Below are 6,521 nucleotides of genomic sequence, written 5' to 3' on the forward strand. Positions count from 1 at the left end.
GAAAGCACCAGTTTAAACACAACTTTTACTGGTCTAAAACCACAACATCACTGTAATTCTCCGTAACTTAAAAAAAATACATTTTCCCATATAAGCTTTAAACTCAATCAGCCTCATTAACTACTGAAAATAAGCCTTTACAATATTTTTATAATTCCAAATTCTCTTTACTGCAGTCATCAAAAAAATTTCTATGACCCCCTACAAAAAATTCTATCAAGCGTTTGACACAACTCATCCATCAACTAGGTTTACCACTAGTGTGCCTTCCCTCAAGCACTTTTAATTTCTCTGGTAGAAAAATATAAGTAACCTTCATTTTTAGTGTTAATTAAAATTATATTTTATATTCCATACATGAATTCCATACATAAATTCCAAACATGCTGTCCTCCCATCTCCTGCTTCAACAGCTTACTGGTCTGAATCAGAAAGGGGAAAAATTCAAAAGCCAACTGTGCACTTATTAAGTATAGTCTGGAAAGTAGAAGCCTGTAATAATTGGCCAGTGGATTAAATCTCATATGAACTCAACTACCTCCAAAAGAATAAACTACAGTTGACCCTTGAACAAGGGGCTAGGGGCACTAACTCCCTGGTGTAGTCTTAAATCTGAGTATAACTTTTGACTCTACAAAAACTTAACTACCAACAGCCTACTGTTGACCAGAAGTTTACCGATAACATAAAGAGTAGATTAACACATACTGTGCATGTTACATGTATTATATATACTGTATTCTTACAATTAAGTGAGCTGAGAAAAGAAAATGTTATTAAGAAAATCAGGGGCTTCCCTGGTGGCGCAGTGGTTGAGAGTCCGCCTGCCGATGCAGGGGATGCGGGTTCGTGCCCCGGAGCGGCTGGGCCCGTGAGCCACGGCCGCTGGGCCTGCACGTCCGGAGCCCGTGCTCCGCGGCACGAGGGGCCACAATGGTGAGAGGCCCACATACCGCAAAAAAAAAAAAGAAAATCAAAAGAGGGGCCAGGCCGGGCTGGGCTGGGCGGGAACAGGAGACTCAACCCCAGCACCCATGACCATGATTTTCCAGGTGATGCCTGTGATTCTTGACGCCTTCATTTATCCAACACCTTCCGAGGCCTGGCCCTGGGATGCAGCCTGGCAATAATCAGCTCAGTCTCTCCCTTTGAGGGTTGACAGCCTAGCAGCGATACATCATCCTGATAAGCCTGTTGACTCACCAAAGTTGTGACAAAGTAGCCTGCAGAATAGGGAGCTAGTCCTGGGGTTCTGGGCCTGCTGAATCCTGCTTATCTATGAAATGCAGTTAACACATCAGCTGGACCTATTTCCCAAACACAGGGTGACCCTTCTGTTATTTAATGATGTAAAAAATGCTTGAGAATAAAGGCCATGGAAGGCGACATTGATGGCTTGTTAATAAACCCTACAGTGACTGTCGATCCATTTCAGATACTTGTGGCAGCAAACAAAACAGTTCACCTCTACAAACTGGGAAAAATGAAGACAAAAACTCTATCTACTGAAATTATTTTCAATCTTTCCCCAAATAACAATACTTCAGAGGCCTTGAAAAAATTTGGTACCTCGGCAAATGACACATCAATTCTAACTGCTTATACTGAAGAGGGAGAAAAACAAATAAATCAAGAAGACCTAATATCTCTGATAGAAGGTCAAAAGTTTCTCTGAAAAATCTCCCAGAAATAACACATATTACAGAAGTCAAAAAGATATATGAACTATCTTCACAGGAAGAAAGTATTGGGACATTATTGGATGGTATCATTTGTAGAATGTCAACAAAAGATGTTTTGTGAAATGGGGACTTCCCTGGCAGTCCAGCGGTTAGGACTCCACGCTTCCAATGGCGGGGTGTGGAGGCGCGTGGGTTCAATCCCTGCTCGAGGAACTGAGATCCCACATGCTGTGCAGCGTGGCCAAAATATAAATTGGAAAAAAAAAAAAAGATGTTTTGTGAAATGACAGAAATATTAAAAATTTTCAGCACTAAAAAAAAGAAAATCATAAGTGAAAATATATTTAAAGTACTGTATTTATTGATACCATAAGTTTGTGTACAACATGTGTATAAGACATCCATCTTGTCCTATATGATACAAAATACTGTTGATGTTAAACATTACTAACACTAGACACCAAAAATGAAAATATGAAAAAGAAATTCATACTTTTTTACAGGTATAACATTTATGCATTGACAACAAAGAAGCAGCAATATACTTGCTTTATGGTAACCTAATACCATCAACACGATTGTATCCCGGTAGTCTAGTGTACATGCAAACGAATCTTTATTAAAATTTATGGCATATAGTATTACAGTTATATTCATCATACAGCATTGGAAATGTCACATTTTTTTTAAAAAGCCACTTACCTGAGATGACAGGCTGATACATAATTTGACCAAGTAGGAGAGAGAAAGGCATACTGTTTGGTACTATAATTTTTGAAAGCAAAGTTACAAAACAGTAGGAAAACTAACACATAATTAATTTTATATTAAATATCAGTCACCTTATACCAATGTAAGGATAGGCTATCCACGTCAATACAGGTTTTGCACACCATGTTCTACACAATGAACCTATAGGCGATAAAGATGATGACACAATAATGTCTCAGGGTTCTTGCCATAAAGTTACTAGATTTTCACAAGACACTAACACACAACAGATTAGTTCATTAACTGTACAGTATATTGATTATTTACTATTCATTAAGTGGAAGTGGATCATCACAAAGGTCTTCATCCTAATAGTTGTCATTCACACTGAGTAGGTTGAGGGGAGGAAGAGGAGGGGTTGGCCTTGCTGTCTAAGGGGTGGAAGAAGTGAAGGAGATGAAGGGTAAGGCAGGAGAGCCAGGCACACTCATGTAACTTGATGGAAATACATCCTATTTTTCTGTCTGACTTTTTTGCTTTTTTTATTTCTCCCAAAATCTTTCCATGTGGTACCAATCCTTCCACGCTTTGCTTTAGTTTTAGTGCCTGTATCACAGAAGGTCCATGCTGTGAAAGGAGTCAAAAACAGTCTTGAATAATCAGAACCCTTCGGTCAGATTGTCAATTTGTTTCTGACACTGCTTCTTCTGCATCTTATTCCTTATCACCTGGCGCTGGTTCCAAAGCACTCATCTCCATCAAGTCATCTTAATTCCTCTGATGTGTTTATTAGCTCTTGAATTTCTCCAAGATCCCTATCTTGACACCCTTCACCCTCCACCTTTTTTCTTTTTCTTTTTGCCATATCCAGAATCTCATGATTTCCTTGATTGGCTCTGTTGTAAATCCTGTTAAGTCATGCACAACAGCTGGACACAGTTTTCTCCAGCAGGAATTTACTGTTTGGGGCTTGATAGTCTTCACAGCTTTTCCTATAACAACAGCCAACTTCAATCATGTAATCCTTCCAGACTTTCATGATGTTCTATCAGGGTTCCCCTTCCACAGCACTGACAATCTTTCCAATCTTTCCATAGACTACCACGTGTAATGAGCTTTAAAAGACTCCCTAATCTAGAGGCTGAATTAGAGACAGTTCTGTCTGGGGGAAAGCAGACCACTTCAACATCATTAATGTTGAACTCATGGGGTTCTGGGTGGCCAGGGGTATTGTCCAAATCAAAACTACTTTAAAAGGCAGTCCCTTACTGGCAATGTATTTCCTGACTTCAGAGACAAAGTATCAATGGAATCAATGCAGAAAAAGGGTTCCCATTGTCCAGGCCTTCTTGTTGTACAACCAAAAGACTGGCAGCTGGGGACTTCCCTGGTGGCACAGTGGTTAAGAATCCACCTGCCAATACAGGGGACACAGGTTCGATCCCTGGTCCGGGAAGATCCCATATGCCGCAGAGCAACTAAGCCCGTGCGCCACAACTACTGAGCCTATGATCTAGAGCCCGCACACCGCAACGAAGAGTAGCCCCCACTCACTGTAACTAGAGATAGCCCACACGCAGCAACGAAGACCCAATGCAGTCAAAATATATATAAAATAAATAAATTTAAAAAAAAAGACTGGTGGCTGGTGTTTATCCTTTCCCCTCAAGGCTCGGGGGTTAGCAGCTTTATAAGGGCAGTCCTGATCCTAAACCCCACTGCATTTGCACAAAACAGAAGAGTTAGCCTATCCCCTCCTGTCTTAAATCCTGGTGCTCATTCCTCTTCCTAATAAATGTCCTCTCAATTTTTTCCACTATAGGGCACTTTTGTCTGCACTAAAAACCTTGAGACTTGTGGTTGCCAAGGGGGAGGGGGGGTTGGGAGAGGGATAGAGTAGGAAGTTGGGGTTAGCAGATGTAAGCTATTATATATAGAATGGATAAACAAAGTCCTACTGTATAGCACAAAGAACTACATTCAATATCCTACGATAAACCATAAAAAAGAATATTAAAAAAAAAGAATTTATATATATGTATAACAATCACTTTGCTGTACAGCAGAAATTAATACAACATTGCAAATCAACTATACTTCAATTTAAAAAAAGTCATTGAGGAAAAAGAATAGCAGCCTGAACAGGTTTGTTTTTTTTTTAACTGAAGTATAGTTGATTTACAATGTTGTGATCAACGACTTTCTTTTAATATTTATTTATTTATTTGGTTGCACCAGGTCTTAGTTTCAGCTCTCCAGCTCCTTAGTTGTGGCATACAAACTCTTAGTTGCGGCATTCATGTGGGATCTAGTTCCCTGACCAGGGATCGAACTTGGGCCCCATGCACTGATCCACCAGTGGACTGGGAACTTGTCTGCTGTGTCTTGATTGGCAGACACTACTTCTGTTATCTTGACATGTTTTAAGCTAAATCTCTTCCTAAAATTATCAAAACAACCTTTGCTGGCATAGAATTCTCCAGCTTTAGATCTTTTACCTTCCTTTTGCTTTAAGTCATCATATAATGACTTTGCTTTTTCTCAAATCATATTGAGTCCATAGCCTTACTTATAGCAATCCTGCACCAACGTAAAAACTAAATTTTTAATTCGAGATAAAAAGGTATTTCCCAAAACATGCAAGGTTTTCAGGCCTGCTGGCGTAGATGCAGTGATGACCTCACAAATTTCCTTTTTTTTCTTTTTTAACCATTGGTCCTTAGGGTCAATTCATTTATCTTGAAATGGTGAGCAACCTCAAGTGCTGATATCAATCTACCCCAGTACACATCAAACAATTCAACTTTTTCTTGTAAAGTCTTGCCTCTACTCTGCTTCTGGGGAGCACTTCCAGCATCACAAGTGGCACTATGGGGTCCATGATGTTATTCAAGGTTTCTGGTATTGCACTGAACAGGATGAAAAATATGCGAGAACCGTGAGTGGTGACTTTTTACTGCCACACAATTTACTGGAGAGACTGCTCACATGGAGATGATTACCTCACCTGGAATTTTAAGCAGATACTTGCAACACTTGAGCTCACCAAAATTAACAAGAGATGGCCACAAAATTACTACATTAGTACAGTATGTACTACAGTTAATTTTAAGCAATTATGATTTAATAATGAATCTTTATGTTTGCATTTCTGTGAATGGCACTCGTGTGGTTGGTTATGAGTTTGTGTGCAATAAGTCTTGATAAATTTTAACCTTTTATTAGATTTTTGTTATTTTATGGCAGTAAATGATAAGAGACTAGTATCTACATATATTTTACATATTAATAACATCTATTTCCTAATTTTTTATATTAATAGGCTACATGGTTCAACTGTTAATTTTTTCAAAATATTGCAAATCTCCAAAAAATTACAATATATTTCTTGAAAAACAGCCACGTATAAGTGGACCCGCAGAGTTCAATCATGTATTGTTCAAGGATCAACTATATTATAAAAGTACCACTTAGTTTCTTCCCTTTCTTTTTTTTTTTTTTGTGATGACGACCTGTTAAAAAGTAAAAAAAAATTACGGACCTTTTCTCCTGTGAAAAGAGAAGTTTGGTGTACTTAAGAGATCACAAATCAAAGTAAAGAAACTTTCAAATCCCCATATAAAATAGCCGATCAAGTCATCTCCGCAATCAGCAACTTTCTTGCACTGCGCTTGACTTGGCTCACTTGCCTACCGGAGCCATTACAAGATCACCTTGAAAACTTGTTGGTCTTTTTATAAACCGTCTTCACACTTTACTTTCCAATCTAAAAGGTGTTATTCACAAATTAGGTGTTCTCCTGCAAAATAGGTGGCAAAGGCTAAAAAAAAATGTTAAACCCAAAATACAAAAAGTAATCCTGTCTCACCCAAGTGCATAAACACAAACCGGTTGAGTTATAGGTACCAACAAAAGTTGGAATCAAATGCCATCACACAAAGCAAACGCTGTCCAAGGGTTTAACATAACAGCCCAGAATACTCGGTAATTTCTAATTCTTCCCAAACTCTAACTCTAACTACCATCTCCAAAGGGATTTTAACGTTGGTCGGGAAGACTGTCCAAGCACAGTCAGAAAGCCCAACGTGCTACGCGAATTCCTACGTGCTGCTGCCACCAGCGCCTGCC

The 6,521-nt window shown here is 39.0% G+C and overlaps 1 pseudogene; it reads left to right on the forward strand.

Annotated features, from left to right (window-relative positions):
- The first annotated feature begins 1,160 nt into the window (after positions 1-1,160).
- LOC112400787 (EKC/KEOPS complex subunit TPRKB pseudogene) lies at positions 1,161-1,803 on the forward strand (annotated as a pseudogene).
- Positions 1,804-6,521: the final 4,718 nt, after the last annotated feature.

This window comes from Neophocaena asiaeorientalis, unplaced genomic scaffold (assembly GCF_003031525.2).
Source record: "Neophocaena asiaeorientalis asiaeorientalis breed wild unplaced genomic scaffold, Neophocaena_asiaeorientalis_V1.1 scaffold19, whole genome shotgun sequence".
NCBI classification, from domain to species: Eukaryota; Metazoa; Chordata; class Mammalia; order Artiodactyla; family Phocoenidae; genus Neophocaena; species Neophocaena asiaeorientalis.